Raw genomic sequence first — 16,241 nt, forward strand, 5'->3', positions numbered from 1 at the left:
GACCACTGTGTCAGCAGTCCTAGAGTGGTGCCTGGAGCACAGTAGGGATTTAAGAAATATTTGTTGAATGACTAACTGAATGAGGAACTAAGCCTTGAGAAGCCATTTGGTAATACAGGCCTTACCACTTTTGTATAACAGCTTTACTGAGATATAGTCCAAATACGATTCACCCATTTAAAGTTCAATGCTTACCATCACCAAAATCAATTTTGGAACATTTTCATTACCCCACAAGATGCCTCTACTCATTAGCAGTCACTACTCATTTTCCTCCCACTTCCTCCCAGCCCTCGGCAACCATTAATCTGCTTTTCTTTTGACACAGAGTCTCACTCTGTCACCCTGAGTGCAGTGGTGTCATCATAGCTCACTACAACCTCAAACTCCTGGGCTCAAGCAATCCTTCTGCCTCAGCCTCCAAAGTAGCTGGAACTACAAGTGCATGCCACCATGCTTGGATAAATTTCTATTTTTTTGTAGAGATCGGGGTCTCGCTATGTTGCTCAGGCTGGTCTTGAACTCCTGGCCTCAAGTGATCCTCCCAACTCGGCTTCCCAAAGTACTAGGATTACAGGCATGAACCACTACATGAGGCCTGGATATTTCATATAAATGAAATCATGCAATATGGGGTCCTTTTTTGGGGGGCGCTCCTGGGCGAGGTTCACGGGTCCTGGGGGAGAGGGACCCGAGAAGTCACCAGTATGGGGTCCTTTTTGACTGGGTTCTTTCACTTATCATAAATGCTTTCCAGGTTTTCAAGCTTCAGCCAGGTTATAGCATATAAGCGTGTATCAGTACTTCATTTCTTTTTATTATCAAATAATACTCCATTGTATGGACACATCATACTTTATTCATTCATCAATTGATGGGCATTTGTGTTGTTTCTATTTTTTGGTTATTACGAGTAATGCTGCTGTGATCTTTCACAGACAAGTATTTGTGTGGACCTATGTTTCCATTTCTCTTGGGTATTTGCCTAGGATTGGAATTGCTGTGTCACATGGTAACTCTATGTTTTAACCTTGTGAGAAATGGCCAGCCTGCTTTCCAAAGCAGCTGCACCATTTTAGCCTCCCACCAACAGTGTATGAGGGTTCCAGTCTGTCCACATCCTGGTCAAAACCTGTTATTCTCTGTCTTTTTAAATATTATAGCCATCTAATGAGTGTGAAGTGATATTTCATGGTGGTTTTTTTTTTTTTTTTGCATTTACCTGATAGCTAGTGATATTGAGCATCTTTTTGTATACTTATTGGCCATTTGCATATCTTCTTTGGAGAAATATCTACTCAATGCCTTTGCCCATTTTTAAATTGGGTTGTCTTTTTATCATTGAGTTGTAAGAGTTTTTTATACTTTCTAGATACAACTCCCTTATCAGATACATAATTTGCAAAATTTTTTTTCCATTCTGTAGACTGTCTTCTTTTCATTTTCTTTCTTTTTTTTTTTAAATATGGAACGCTTCACAAATTTGTGTGTCATCCTTGCGCAGTGGCCATGCTAATCTTTGTATCATTCCAATTTTAGTACATGTGCTGCCAAAGCGAGCACAAGATTGTATTTTCACTTTCAACACAGGCTTTAAAATTACAAGCACTGGGTTCAAATTCCATTTCTCCTACTTACTAATCTGCGACCTTAGGCAAATTATTGAACTTCCCTTATCCTCAACTTCCTTATCTGTAAAATAAGCATAAAAATACCCACCTTACAGAAATGCTACAAAGATAAAAAGAGGAACAGTGCAAACCAAGTGGCCCTTGGCTAGATCCCATACAGGGAACCACTAGCATGGTTAGTGTAGTATGGAATCAGTGAGTAAATCAGAAAAGCAACAGTATGTCAAACTCCCAAAGGCTTCTGAAGCAATGATTCCCAAACTAGTTTTGGGGACACCTAGACGTCTCTAGTGCCCTAGGGGGATTCTGTAAAAATCTCTAAAATAGTTAATATCTGTTTATTTTAGATCAAAACAAAACCTAACACTGCATGCCTTAAAATAGTTGTGGGTTGAGATAAATGCCTTAACAAAAAACAAAACAAAACAAAACAAGCCATAAAAAAAAAAATAGTTGTGGGGAGTGTATTTCATGGGATGGGAATTAGTGAGGGAGACAGAGGGGATGGCCAGGTACCGTGGCTCATGCCTGTAATCCTACCACTCTTGAAGCTAAGGTGGAAGGATCCCTTGAGGCCAGGAGTTTAAGATCAGCTTGAACAACATAGCAAGATCTCTGCAAAAAAATCCTCAAAAATTAGCCAGATGTGGTGGCACATGCCTGTAGTCCCAGCTACTCAGGAGGCTAAAGCAAGAGGATCACTTGAGCCCAGGAGTTTGAGGTTGCAGTGAGCTATGATGACACCACTGCACTCTAGCCAGGGTGACAGAAGGAGACTCTGTCTCAAAAAAAAAAAAAATTAAGCAAATCTAATCAGACATCCACAAGCAAAAAATTAACCTCAACATAAATCTCACATCTTATACAAAAGTCAAATCAAAATGGATTATAGACTTACATGTAAAATGTAAAGCTATAGAACTTTTAGAAAAAAAGTAGGTGAAAATTCAGTATCTACAGCTGGGGAAAGAGTTCTTAGACTTGACACCAAAAAGTATGATTTATAAAAGAAAAAATTGATTAATTGAACCTTATAAAAATGTTGAACGTTTGCTTTGTGAAAGTCCATGTGAAGACAAGGAAAAGACAAGGTACACCATGGAAGAAAATATTTTTTGCAAGCCACATATCCCCAACAAAGGGCCAGTATCTAGAATATATCAAAAACCCTCAAACTCAATAGTAAAAAATCCAAACAATCCAGTTAGAAAATGGGTAAAAGAAATGAAACCAACGATCATCAAAGAGGATATACAGATGGCAAATAAATGTATTTTCATGTTCAACATCATTAGCCATTAGTGAAATGCAAATTAAAACCACAGTGAGATATTACTTACACATGTATCAGAATGGCTAAAATAAAAAATAGAGACAACCCCAAATGCTGGTGAGAATGCAGAGAAACTCAATTACTCATACATTACTGACAGGAATATAAATGGCACAACCACTGTGGAAAACAATTTGGCAGTTTCTTAAAAAAAAAAACACTAAACATGTGGCTGGACATGATGGCTCACGCCTATAATCCTAGCACTTTGGGAGGCTGATGCGGGAGGATCGCTTGAGGCCAGGAGTTGGAGACCAGCCAGAGCAAGACCTAGTCTTTACAAAAAATACAAAAATTGGCTGGGCGCGGTGGTGGGTGACTATAGTCCCAATTACTCCAGAGGCTGAGGCAGGAGGATCACTTGAGCCCAGGAGTTTGAGGTTGTAGTGAGCTATGATGATGCCACTGCACTCTAGGCATGGATGACAAAGTGAGACTCTGTCTCAAAAAACAAACAAATGAAAACAAAACAAAAGAAAAAACTAAACATGCAACAATTATACAGCCCAGCAATTGCACTCCTAGGCATTTATCCCAAAGAAATAGAAGTTATCTTTACACAAATATCCTGTATAGAAATGTTCATAGCAGCATTATTTGTAATAGTCAAAAACTGAAATCAACCCAGATATCTGTCAGTGGGTGAATGGTCAAACAAACTGGTGTTGAGGCAGGAGGATTGCTCAAGCCCAGGAGTTTGAGGCTGCAGTGCTCCATGATTGCACCTGTGAATAGCCACTGTACTCCAGCCCGGGCAACATAGTGAGACCCTGTCTCTAAAATTAAAAAAAAGTTAAAAAAAAAAAAAAAGGGCAACACAAGGGATTCTTGTTGTGGTGGAAATGTTCTATATCTAGACTGTGGCGGTGGACACAAGAATCTATGTAGGTGATAAAATTGTGTAGGATGAACACACTCATACATACATTCAAACACACACAAACGAGTACAAGGAAAACTGGGGAAATCTAAATAAATGAGTGGATTGTATCAATGTCAGTATCCTGGTTGTGATATTATACTATAGTTACCATTGGAGTAAACTGGGCAAAGCATAGAAGAGATTGTTCTATATTATTTCTTATAACTGTGTATGAATCTAAAATGATCTCAACAAATATTTCTGTTAAAAAAATCAAGTAGGCTGGGCGCGATGACTCACGCCTGTAATTCTAGCACTCTGGGAGGATGAGGAGGGAGGATTGTTTGATCTCAGGAGTTTGAGACCAGCCTGAGTAAGAGTGAGACCCCGTCTCTACTAAAAAATAGAAATAAATTAGCTGAACAACTAAAAAAATATATATAAAAAAAAATTAGCTGGGCATGGTGGCGCATGCCTGTAGTCCCAGCTACCCGGGAGACTGAGGCAGGAGGATTGCTTGAGCCCAGGAGTTTGAGGCTGCTGTGAGCTAGGCTGATGCCACGGCACTCTAGCCCAGGCAACAGAGCAAGACTCTATTTCAAGAGAAAAAAGAAGAAAGAAAAGAAAGAAAGAAGGAAAGAAAGAAAGAAAGAAAGGAAGGAAGGAAGGAAGGAAGGAAGGAAGGAAGGAAGGAAGGAAGGAAGGAAGGAAGGAAGGAAGGAAAGAAAGAAAGAAAGAAAGAAAGAAAGAAAGAAAGAAAGAAAGAAAGAAAGAAAGAAAGAAAGAAAGAAAAATAAAGAAGAAAAAAATCAGCAGTTCTGCCTATAAGGAGGGACATTTGAGCCCACATTTTTGTCTGGACACTCTCCGTGTACCCATGCTGTGTTCTCACTGCTGTGTGGGAGAGAGACTTGCGGTCCATCGCCCTGGCAGGTGACGTTCTTTCAGTTGCTTGCATTGCCAAGCAGGAAGTTTACTCTCTCCCCAAAAAAACCCATGGGAAAGTACATACTATTCTAATTTTTCCTTATGCTGAAACATGCCACAGCAGTCTGCCTCCACCAAGACACTGCCATTCCAGCCTGTCATGGATCCCAGTCAATACTCAGGTCACCTGAAGTCCCAAATCATTCAATCCTGTAAAAAAAAAAAAATACTAACCTTTATCTAGAAAGAAAGGAAGGAAGGGAAAGAGGGAAGGAGGGAGGAAAAAGGAAGGAAGGAAGGAAGGAAGGAAGGGAGGGAGGGAGGGAGGGAAGAGAAAGAATGAAAGAAACCCAACCCGGCTTTGCTCACAGGATAAGGACTGCTGCTAATTCCCTGCTGCCTTAACCGCGGCCCTCCCTCCCGGGACTCAGGTTTCTCCAGCCTGGCTCATTCATCTTTCTGGTTCTGAGCTGCTGTGAAGGGAGAGGGCTTTGTGGGCCTTGGCCCCATCCTCAGGACAAATTGTTAGCAATGATCCTGTCCTTTCCAGCCTCCCCACGTGTCCCTCTGCCTAAGGCCCTGCTTTGGCCACATCAGGGAATTCAGGGGCTGGCCTAACAAGCCTGTATCCTAGCTACCTCGGCAAAGGGGAAGGGACCTTGGTGAGCAGTGAGCTAGAAATAGACTGAGAAGTGTTTGGTGAGGGAGCAGGCAGACAGGAGCAAAGGCCACAGCTGCCTTCACACCTCAGCTGGAGAACTTTCCCTGGAAAAAGAGCCTTATTAGAATAGCCTTCAGATTGAGGTGACACACATGGGGGGGGCATTGAAGAAAGGAAACAAATATGTCCTATGCCTGCTGCCAGGTATGATGTGTCATGGTTGGTTGTTTCAGGACGTCTAATTCTCATAGTAATCTTGAGGGTAGGAATTATTAAGCCAAATAACAGACTAGAAAAACTGAGGCCCAGAGAGAGCCCCAGAGAGGATAAATGACGAAGCCAGGATGTAATCTCAAGGCTGCTCCCAAAGCCTGTTCTTTTCCAGGGTACCCTGCCATCAGTAGTTCTGCCAAACATTCTTCGGGGGTAACAAAATATGATTTGTACTGGGTTCAAGGCAAGTGAGCAGTGAAAAAGGGTGAGTTTGGGGTTAAGAACAAACTGGAGGCCGGGCGTGGTGGCTCACGCCTATAATCCTAGCACTCTGGGAGGCCAAGGCAGGCGGATTGTTTGAGCTCAGGAGTTCAAGACCAGTCTGAGCAAGAGCGAGACCCCCATCTCTACTAAAAAATAGAAAGCAATTAGCTGGACAACTAAAAATATATAGAAAAAATTAGCTGGGCATGGTGACACATACCTGTAGTCCCAGTTACTTGGGAGGCTGAGGCAGGAGGATTGCTTAAGCCCAGGAGTTTGAGGTTGCTGTGAGCTAGGCTGACGCCATGGCACTCTAGCCCGGGCAACAGAGCGAGACTCTGTCACAAAAAAGAAAAAAAAAAAAGACCAAACTGGGCTTAGGTCTTCAACTTTTGATGGGCTTCAGGTCACCTGTGGAGACTTTTCACTGTATCCCAGGGCAACACCCAGGGAAGCCCTGAACTTGTGACTTTGGGTAGGGCCTGGTATTCTCCATTTCCTCATGCTTAACCAGGGATGAAAATGGTAGCATTCTTACTTTGAATCCTGGCTCTACCACCTACCATGTGGGTAACCTTAGGCTAGTTATTTAACCTCTTTGAGACTCAGTTTCTTCATGTATACAATGAGAATAATCATATCTCCCCAAAGGACTACTGTAAAGGTGGAAAGATATCAACACGTAAGAAATGCTTATTAACCCAGTCCTTGGCATGTAGTAAACGTTCCAAACACGGTAGTTATTTTTGTTAGCATTATTGTCTAACAATGGAATACTCTTTTGGTAAAGTTGGCAATGGGGATGATTTATTATGGGAATACTGACCCGTTACAGGCTGCCAAATGTTTCTTATACCAGATGCCAGGTAGAACAGAGATACTTTCAAATTAAATTCCCTTCCCAAGTTCTTTCCTTTGAACTACTGATTTTAAGAGATGATAATAGCACTCTGGCCTTAGGGAAATGTCAGGGTAAGAGTAAATTTATTCCCTCTTCAATTGTTGAGTCTTAGGAAGTGCCAGAGACTGCTCTAGATGCAGGGGTAAGGGGACGTGGGGGAGGTACACAGCGGGGACAACAATTAAGTTACATGAGTAAATAAGATCTATCATTTCCTGTACCGACCAGTGCTGAGAAGTCAAACACCGGGGTAGAAAGGGGAGGGCAGTACAGAATCTAGACAAATTATCATGTTCTCTTCAAATGAGACACTTTGGACTACTTTATACTTATTCCAAGAATGTTGCTATTATTCATTAGGAGTGCTTTTCTCTTGGAATAGCATTCAGAGACCAAATATTCTTTACAGTGGTCAATGTTTACCCACTAAAGAATAAATATTCTTATGGAAAAATATCTTTTTTTTCCCTAAATGAGTTGGTTTAATTCCAGGTGATACAGAATTTAGGTAGAACAAAGCAACAGAATGAGACTCTGTCTCAAAAAAAACAAAAACAAAAACACAAAAGACAGAGATTGTGAGCCATATGTATGACTTTTTTTTTTTTTCACAAAAGTTTATTCTTAAATGTACAATAGGTTCCAAGACAACACTTCATTTTAGCCATAGGTGGCAGAAGATGTTATGGCAGGGAATCCAGACGTTTAAATAGGAATCCATCTAGCTCTTGGTACAGTCTAGGAAAAAAAAAAGGAAAAAAAGAGAAATTAAATGTTTTAAAAATTTAAATAAGTAAAAAAAAAAAAATAGGAATCCAGGGTGACCATTGCCTCAGGCACAAGGAACAGCTTACTTTTTGCCAGATTTCTTATTTCCACCTGTGGCCAGGGGGAGCCCTCCCCTCTGGTTTTTTTTTTTAGCTCCTTGAGGTTCTTCTGCTCCTCTTTTTTGTTTCTGCTTGAACACCTTATCTTCCTCATCCATCTCCTTTGCCTGCTTCTTGAGCTATTCCAGGGATGACTTCTTGCCAGCGTTGTGGCCAGACATGGAGCTGCCACCTCTTCCCTAGCAAAAATCTTAATGATGCAGAAAAATATAAAGAAAAATTCAGATAGCTCATGTTTCTTTCTTCCTTTCCTTTTTTTTTTTTTTGAGACAGGGTCTTGGTCTGTCATCTGGGCTAGAGTGCAGTGGCATCATAATAGCTCACTGCAATCTCAAACCCCTGGCCTCAAGCAATCCTCCTGCCTTGTCCTTCCAAAATGCTAGGATTACAGGCGTGAGTCACTGTGCCTGGCCTGGCTCCTATTTCTAACATTCAAACATGACCATTATTAAAATTTTAGAGTATTTATTCCCAGGATTTTTTATGCATTTAAACGTTGTAATATTTCCTATTCTTTTAGCTTTATATCATAAACATTTTTCATGTTAATACAACTTTTTAGGCAGGGCACAGAGGCTCACGCCTGTAATCCTAGCACTCTGGGAGGCCAAGGTGGGAAGATCGCTTGAGCTCAAGGGTTTGAGACCAGCCTGAGCAAGAGCGAGACCCTGTCTCTACTAAAAATAGAAAAATTAGCCAGGCGTGGTGGCAGGCGCCTGTAGTCCACGGCACTCTAGCCCAGGTGACAGAGCAAGACTCTGTCTCAAAAAAAAAATAAATAAATAAAAATAATAGCACTGGCATCCTTGGTTTTACAGAACCAAATGAGACAAAGCATGTAATAGCCCAGTACCTGCAGGGTAGCAAGTTCTTAAGAAATGTCAGCTGCTTTTATAATGGGAAACAGCTGTGGGGGGCAAAGTACTGTGTTTCATAGTTGAAATTTTTAATTTTGTTCACATTAAAAATAGTCTTTTTAATGAAATTTTTTTTTCTTTGAGATAGAGTCCCATTCTGTTGCCCAGGCTAGAGTGCCCTGGCAACTGCCTAGCTCACAGCAATCTCAAACTCCTGGGCTCAAGCGATCCTCCTGCCTCAGCCTCCCAAGTAGCTGGGACTGCAGGTATGTGCCACCATTCCCAGTTAATTTTTTCTATTTTTAGTTGCCCGGCTAATTTTTTTCCTGTTTTTTAATAGAGAAGGGGTCTCACTCTTGCTCAGGCTGGTCTTGTACTCCTGACCTCAAGCGATCCTCCCACCTCGGCCTCCCAGAGGGCTAAGATTACAGGCGTGAGCTACCGAGCCCAGTCCTGAAATGATAATGGTACATAGTAATAAGGATTTTTTTTTTGGTGCCCTTACCTGGCAAAATGAAGGGTTTTATTTTCTAAGCTTGTCCTCCAGGAGTAAAATGTAGATGACAATATCTTCCAGACAAAATTGTAAGAATTAAAGGGGGGAAATGTGGGGAGGTGCCCAACACAGTTTGGCTGAGTTGGAATCAGATTTTTCTTTTTCTTTCTGGAGACGAAGTCTTGCTCTGTTGCCTGGGCTAGAGTGTCAGCCTAGCTCACAGCAACCTCAAACTCCTGGGCTTAAGAGATCCCTCTGCCTCAGCCTCCCGAGTAGCTGGGACTACAGGCATGTGCCACTATGCAAGGCTAACTTTTTTTTCTATATATTTTTAGTTGTCCAGCTAATTTCTTTCTATTTTTAGTAGAGATGGGGGTCTTGCTCTTGCTCAGGCTGGTCTCGACCTCCTGATCAGGAGCTATCCTCCCACCTCGGCCTCCCAGAGTGCTAGGATTACAGGCGTGAGCCACTGCGCCCGGCCTGCAATCAGATTTTTCTACACCAGCTCTGTCCTGTATCAAAATAATGGGAGCACATACATAACTGAAAATTTTCTGGTTGCCATGTTAAAAGCAGAAAAAGCTGGATAAACTAACTCGGGAGGCTGAGGCAGGAGGATCATCTGAGCTCAGGAGTTCCAGGCTGCAGGGAGCTAGCTATGATCCTGCCGCTGCATTCCAGCCTGGGTGACAGAGTGAGACTCTGTCTCTTTTTAAAAAAAAAAAAAACAAAAACAAAATCTGGAGACAGTCTCAGATGAAAAAAAGCATAAAAAGAAATGGGCAAAACTAATTTTAATAATGTATTCTATTTAAAATATTATTTTAATATGTACTCAAGATAAAAATTATCAATGAGATTATTTAACAATTTTTTTTCACACTAAGTCTTTAATATCTAATGTGTGTTTTATACTTACAGCATATCTCAGTTTGAACCAGGCACCTTTCATGTGTTCAGTACTCCCATGGAGCTGGTGGCCGTTGTCTTAGGCAGCATAGCCCTGGAGAGTATTGGCAGCAAAGCAATAGAGAAACACCAGTGTCGATTATTTCCTTCTATTCCCTGGTCTTAGTCTTTTAAAAATTCAAAAGTCAAGCTATGAAAATCATCTTTCAAATTCACTTCACTCACCTTGGAATGTCCTTTTCTCCAAGCATTTGTTCCCTAGGTTGACACAAAGGAAGACCTTGGGCTCTGGGTGAGTCTGGCAGTGGGATGCAGATTTTTTCTTTTTGTCTTTGACTTTCAAATCTTGGAATAATAGAAACTACTTATAAAGTACCATTCACTGTGCTAAGTGATTTATATACGTTACTTAATCTTCATAATGACCCTATGAAGCAGGTTCTGTTGTTATGCTGTTTTTACAGGAGCATAGAGGCTCAGAGAAGTTAAGAATCTTGTCCAAAGTCACACAGCAAGGAAATGGCAGGACTTCAACTAGCTGGGTCTGAAGGCAGTGCTTGTTTTATTGAGCTTTTGTGCCATTCTTTATAATTAGTAAATTGCAGAGTTAGGACTCACCTTCACTTCTGACTCCAAGTGGATCCATTCAAGCAATCTCTGAAGTTCCAGGTTTCCCACTTTAAAAAAGGAATAATAACAGTCACTTTTGTTTTTTTAATTTTTTTTATTGATACATAATATTGTGGGGGAATTTTCAGGATTAAATCAGCTAATTTACTTGCAAATCTGTACCGGCAACGGAAATCTTTTGACTGGCTTCAGGAGTTTTAGTTCAGGTCTTTCACTAGGGACTCAAGCTGTGATTACCATAAATTGTGGTAACCTTTAGTGACAATCTTGGAAGGTGTAAGCCCAGTGTTTGGCACAAAAGTCCAAGAAGTTAGAAAATCTGGACTGGGAGCATGGGCCCTGCACACACGGGGGTGTGACAGAGAGTGCAGTGAGTCAGGCAGCTCCTGCTCCGGTCCTGGCTATCCCTTGGAAGCTCTGAGAAACCCCGGGCAATTCTCTTTTCTTCTTTAAACTGAGGGGACAGAACGAGACAGGATGTGAATTCCTTTCCAGCTCTGACTTTTCCGCTCTGCCCAGCAGAGGACTGTGTCACCCTCCCGGATGTACACTGTTTAAGGGCCCCAGTGCATCAGCTTTGTAACTTCCAGTGCACATGGTACTTGCTTCCCCAGTGGGCGGAAAACTCAGGGGTGGCCTTATTATAAATGAATATCGAGCAATAACCGCAGGGTTGAGGCTTCAGACAGAAGTCACTATGGTGACCAAAGCAGAACGAAAGAGTGCAGGCTGCAAGAGCCCTCCAAGGTCTCTTGCCTTTCATTCCAGAACTCTGCTGGGCTCCCTGCATGGTGAGCTCCACTGAGTTAAGTGTCTCAAGGTCAAGGGAACAAAGAAAGGACAAATAAATTGGCTTCATCTGTTCCCTTCTTTGTCAGTATCCACAGACCTGGATGGAGTGGGCTGAGTCTGGAAGGCATTCGGCTTTCGATACAGCAGCCAGTTCACACAGAAGAGGGGTCGCCTCTGAAGGTTCTAGGGGCGGGTAGGAGCAGCGCCACCTCCAACGCTGTGCAAAGACAGGCAAGACCCAGGCCTCGCCTCCGCTGGAGGAGGAAAGCGACCTATGAATCATTCAGAGTCCTTGACAAACTCTCCCGGGACTTGCTTTTCTCCTTCTCCCTGCAAACATACCAGAGCAGAAAATGAGGTGTTTTGACCCAAACGACAGCAGAAACAGCAGGCTGTGAGAGCCTCTGGCTTTTCAGAGGGTGACTCCCTTGTTCGCTCTAACCCATCAGATCCCGGGTAACCCAGTCTCACCTGTGGCTCGGCAATCCCGGTCCAGAGAACCCACGTTTGGGATCCTCCGATTAAAAAGCAACCTGGACCCTATTTTATTTACTTATTTATGTATTTATTAGCAGAAGTAAAAATTTAAACATTTCCCCCATAAGAAATGCATATTCATGGTAGGAAATTAGAATAATTGAGACATGTAGATGGATAAAAAGAAAAGAAAAAAAACCCACAGTGATCCTACCACCTAAAAATAACCATCCACTTATTTAGTCATTAGTTTATGAATTCTACAACCATTTTTGAAGGCCTACTATATGGCAGGCACTGTACTACGAATAAAGACAAAGGTGACCAAGACAGATCTCGCCAAGGCTTTTTTCTGTGTAGAGCTATACACACATAGACTTCCTAAAAAGTCTCTGCTGTTTTTCTTTTTTTTTTCTGAGACAGAGTCTCACTCTGTTGCCGAGGAGAGTGCTGTGGCATCACCCTAGCTCACAGCAGCCTCAAACTCCTGGGCTCAAACGATCCTTCTATCTGAGCCTCCCGAGTAGCTGGGGCTACAGGTGCATGCCACCATGCCCGGCTAATTTTTTCTATTTTTAGTAGAGATGGGGGTCTCACTCTTGCACAGGCTGGTCTCGAACCCCTGAGTTCAAGGGATCCTTCCACCTTGGCCTCCCAGAGTGCTAGGATTATAGGCGTGAGCCACCATGCCGGGCCTTGAGGCTCCCTTTCTGTGCTGGGATGTTGTAAGGCTTGGTGTTCATTTCTTCAAGATATGTAGCAGGAAGCGTGGCCCACTATCACGGCTTCCCCAGGACTGTCCCAGTTCTCACACTGAAAGTCCTATGTCCCAGGAAACTCCTCTGTCCCAGGCAAACCAAGATGGTTAGCCTTGAAGGACCCTCTCCAGGGTAGTGCCTTTGTGGTCAATGTTTAAGGAATTATGTTGACACGGCCATTGTTAAGAATATACAAAGAAGAGGGAGGAGCAGTGTTTAAGAACACCCCGAGGCTGTGGAGGAAGATGTCTCAAGAGAGCGCCCCCATTTTATGTGCTTGCTTCCCTCAAGCTCACCTGCTTGCTGTCTCTGCCTGGCACAGAGGAAGTGCTCAATAAGTGATTGGATTCATGGTGGCTCTCATGATGAGGATTAACCTCAATATTGTGAATTGCCTTTGTAACAGGATGGCCTCTTCCACCTTGCAGTGTGCAGTGACAATCTGTTACCAGAGGGCAGGCGGTGTGGAGGTGTACGGCACCCACATAGAGCAGGAGGCTATAGCAGAGTCTGGAGATGAGTATTAGGGGGTGGGGGTGGGGAACCATCTGAGCAAATTTTCCTTTTCATTTTTTTAAATGTTTAAATTCTATGGTGTCAGTTTCTGAAATTGCTCCCAATGATCTCTGCCTCTTGGCACACATGCGCTTGTGCAATCCTCTCTCCTGGTGAATGGCTGGACCTAGTGACTTGCTTCTGTATAGAATACAGCAAAAATGATAGGGTGCCCCTCACCCCACCTCACCTTTATAGACTAGGCTATAAAATACTGTGACTTTTTTCTTGCTCACATCACTTTTCTCTGGCTCTTCTCATAGGCTTGCTCTGATGAAGCAAGCCGCATATTTTGAGCTGTCCTACAAAGCAGACCCATGTGACAATTAGCTGAGGGCAGCCTCTGGTCAACAGCCACCAAGGAACTGAACCCTGTTGATAATCATGTGAGTGAGCTTGGAAGTGGACTGTATTAGTCAAGGTTCCCCAGAGAAACAGAACCAATGGGTGTGTGTGTGTGTGTGTGTGTGTGTGTGTGTGTGTGTGTTTTTTGGGGCAGAGATTTATTATGAGGAATTGGCTCACTTGATCACTTGATTATGGAGGCTGAGAAGTTGTGGGATTTGCTGTCTGCAAGCTGGAGACCCAGGAAAGCCAATGGTGTTATTCCAGTTCAAGTCCAAAAGCCTGAGAACCAGGGGAGCCGATAATGCACATCTCCCAGTCCAAGGGCAGGAGAAGAATAACGTTCCAGCTCAAGTAGGCAGACAGGAGGCAAAACAGGTGAACTCCTCCTTCTTCCACCTTTTGTTCTATTCAGACTCTCAACAGATTGGATGGGGCCCACTCACACTGGGGAGGGCCATCCACTTTACTGAGTCTGTCAATTCAAATGCTAGTCTCATCCAGAAACATCCTCACAGACACACTAGAAATAATATTTAATCTGGGTAATCTCTGCCTCAGTTAAATTGACACATATCATTAACCATCACATGAACACTTCCTTAGTTGAGCTTTCAGATGAGACCATACTTCTAGCTAATATCCTCTTTTTTTTTTTTTAAGACAGAGTCTCACTCTCTTACTCTCTTGCCTGGGCTAGAGTGCCAAGACGTCAGCCTAGCCCACAGCAACCGCAAACTCCTGGGCTCAAGCGATCCTTCTGCCTCAGCATCCCGGGTAGCTGGGACTACAGGCATGCGCCACCATGCCTGGCTAATTTTTTCTATTTTTAGTTGTTTGGCTAATTTCTTTCTACTTTTAATAGAGACGGGGTCTCGCTCTTGCTCGGGCTGGTCTTGAACTCCTGAGCTCAAGCAATCCTCCCGCCTGGGCCTCCCAGAGTGGTAGGGTTACAGGCTCGAGCCACTGCGCCCGGCCTAGCTAACATCTTGATTGCAGCCTTGTGAAAGACCCTGAAACAGAGCACCCAGTTAAATCATTCCTGGATTTCTGACCCACAGACACTATAATAAAATAACTGTATGTTGTTAGGACACTAAGACACTAGCAGTTCTAGATAACTAATACAAATTTACCTACGGAAAAGTACACATAAGTACACAGCTTGATGAATTTTTAAAAGCTAAACATACCTGTGCAACCAGTACCCAGATCAAGAAATAGAAATTATCAGAGTTTCAGAAAGCACCATTCATATTCCTTTTAGTCACTAGCTATACTGCCCTCCCATCCCCTACCAAGAGTAACCCCTATCCTGACTTCAAAAAGCATAAATTTGTTTTGGTTGTTTTTGTACTATATGTAAATGGAATCACACAATATGTATGAAATAGCTTTTTAGCAGATTCTCAGAAAGATCCCTCACTACACTGACAACCACACACACACACACACACACACACACAGAGGCAATGACTGACATATGTGTCAGTAGTTATCCATCACAGTGTTGGTCTGGGAGCAGATGATCTGATTCTAGAAGAGAAATATTCGTTACCTAGACAGTAATAGGCCTCAAACAGGAGGAGCAATTTATTCAGCCTCCAGGGTTTGACAGCCATGTCCCTCATGTTATCTTGTGTCTATAACTTGATTTCCTGAAAGACCATGCCCAGAGGAAATAACCACTAAGCCACATTTAGCCATATTTTCTGTCTCCATGAACCAAGACCCTGTTGTTTGGGTTTTTACTTAATTTTTCACAAATTTGGTTATTGGGAGTCAGCACCCCTCGAATATGATCAACCCCAGTTGCAGCAATAAGACTGCATTTCTGGACCTATTGCTAACAATTATTGATTGACGGTCTATGTTAAGCACTTTATATCATTTTACATAATTTAAAAATAAATAAGGCCAGGCATGGTGGCTCACGCCTGTAATCCTAGCACTCTGGGAGGCCGAGGCGGAAGGATTGCTCAAGGTCAGGAGTTCAAGACCAGCCTGAGCAAGAGCAAGACCCCGTCTCTACTAAAAATAGAAAGAAATTATATGGATAGCTAAAAAAATATATATATAGACAAATTAGCTGGGCATGGTGGCACATGCCTGTAGTCCCAGCTACTCGGGGGGCTGAGGCAGGAGGATCGCTTGAGCCCAGGAGTTTGAGGTTGCTGTGAGCTAGGCTGAGGTCATGGCACTCTAGCCCAGGCAAGAGAGTAAGGGAGTGAGACTCTGTCTTAAAAGCAAAACAAAACAAAACAAAAAACAAATAAACCCTATTGGTAGGCAGTTATTATTGTGGTATTTTATGAATGAGGAAACAGAGGTTGAGCAACTTGTCTGAGATCATGCTCAGGTTATATAGCTAGTAAGAGGCTGACTGGGGAGTCAGATACAGGTTCATTCATTTCTACTCTCTGGCTTTTTAGCCACCAAACTATAGTACCCTGCAGAGCTTGAGATCAAAGTCTGCTCATGACAGTGAGGATCTGCTTGAGCAATCGGCTGGATTCCTTATCCCTGCCATTCATCTGTCTATCCAACCATGCATCCATCTAGTCAACCATCTGTCTAATCCTCTAACTATCCATTCAATCTATCAACCATCCATCCAACCCTCCAAATCCACTGAACCCTCCCTCCATCCATCCAACCATTTAGCCAGCCACAAATACCATGTGATTATTTATTACACAAATATCAAGGGCCTCTTCTATGCTAATTCCATGCCAGGAGGAGG

The 16,241-nt window shown here is 42.8% G+C and overlaps 1 non-coding gene and 1 pseudogene across 1 annotated transcript; both read right to left on the bottom strand.

Annotated features, from left to right (window-relative positions):
* Positions 1-1,459: 1,459 nt before the first annotated feature.
* Positions 1,460-1,563, bottom strand: LOC123638987. Its single transcript, XR_006735556.1, has one exon. It is a non-coding gene; the product is annotated as a U6 spliceosomal RNA (small nuclear RNA).
* Positions 1,564-7,642: 6,079 nt separating this feature from the next.
* On the bottom strand, positions 7,643-7,840 carry LOC123638881 (annotated as a pseudogene).
* Positions 7,841-16,241: the final 8,401 nt, after the last annotated feature.

The sequence above is a fragment of the Lemur catta genome, chromosome 5 (assembly GCF_020740605.2).
Source record: "Lemur catta isolate mLemCat1 chromosome 5, mLemCat1.pri, whole genome shotgun sequence".
Classification (NCBI taxonomy): domain Eukaryota; kingdom Metazoa; phylum Chordata; class Mammalia; order Primates; family Lemuridae; genus Lemur; species Lemur catta.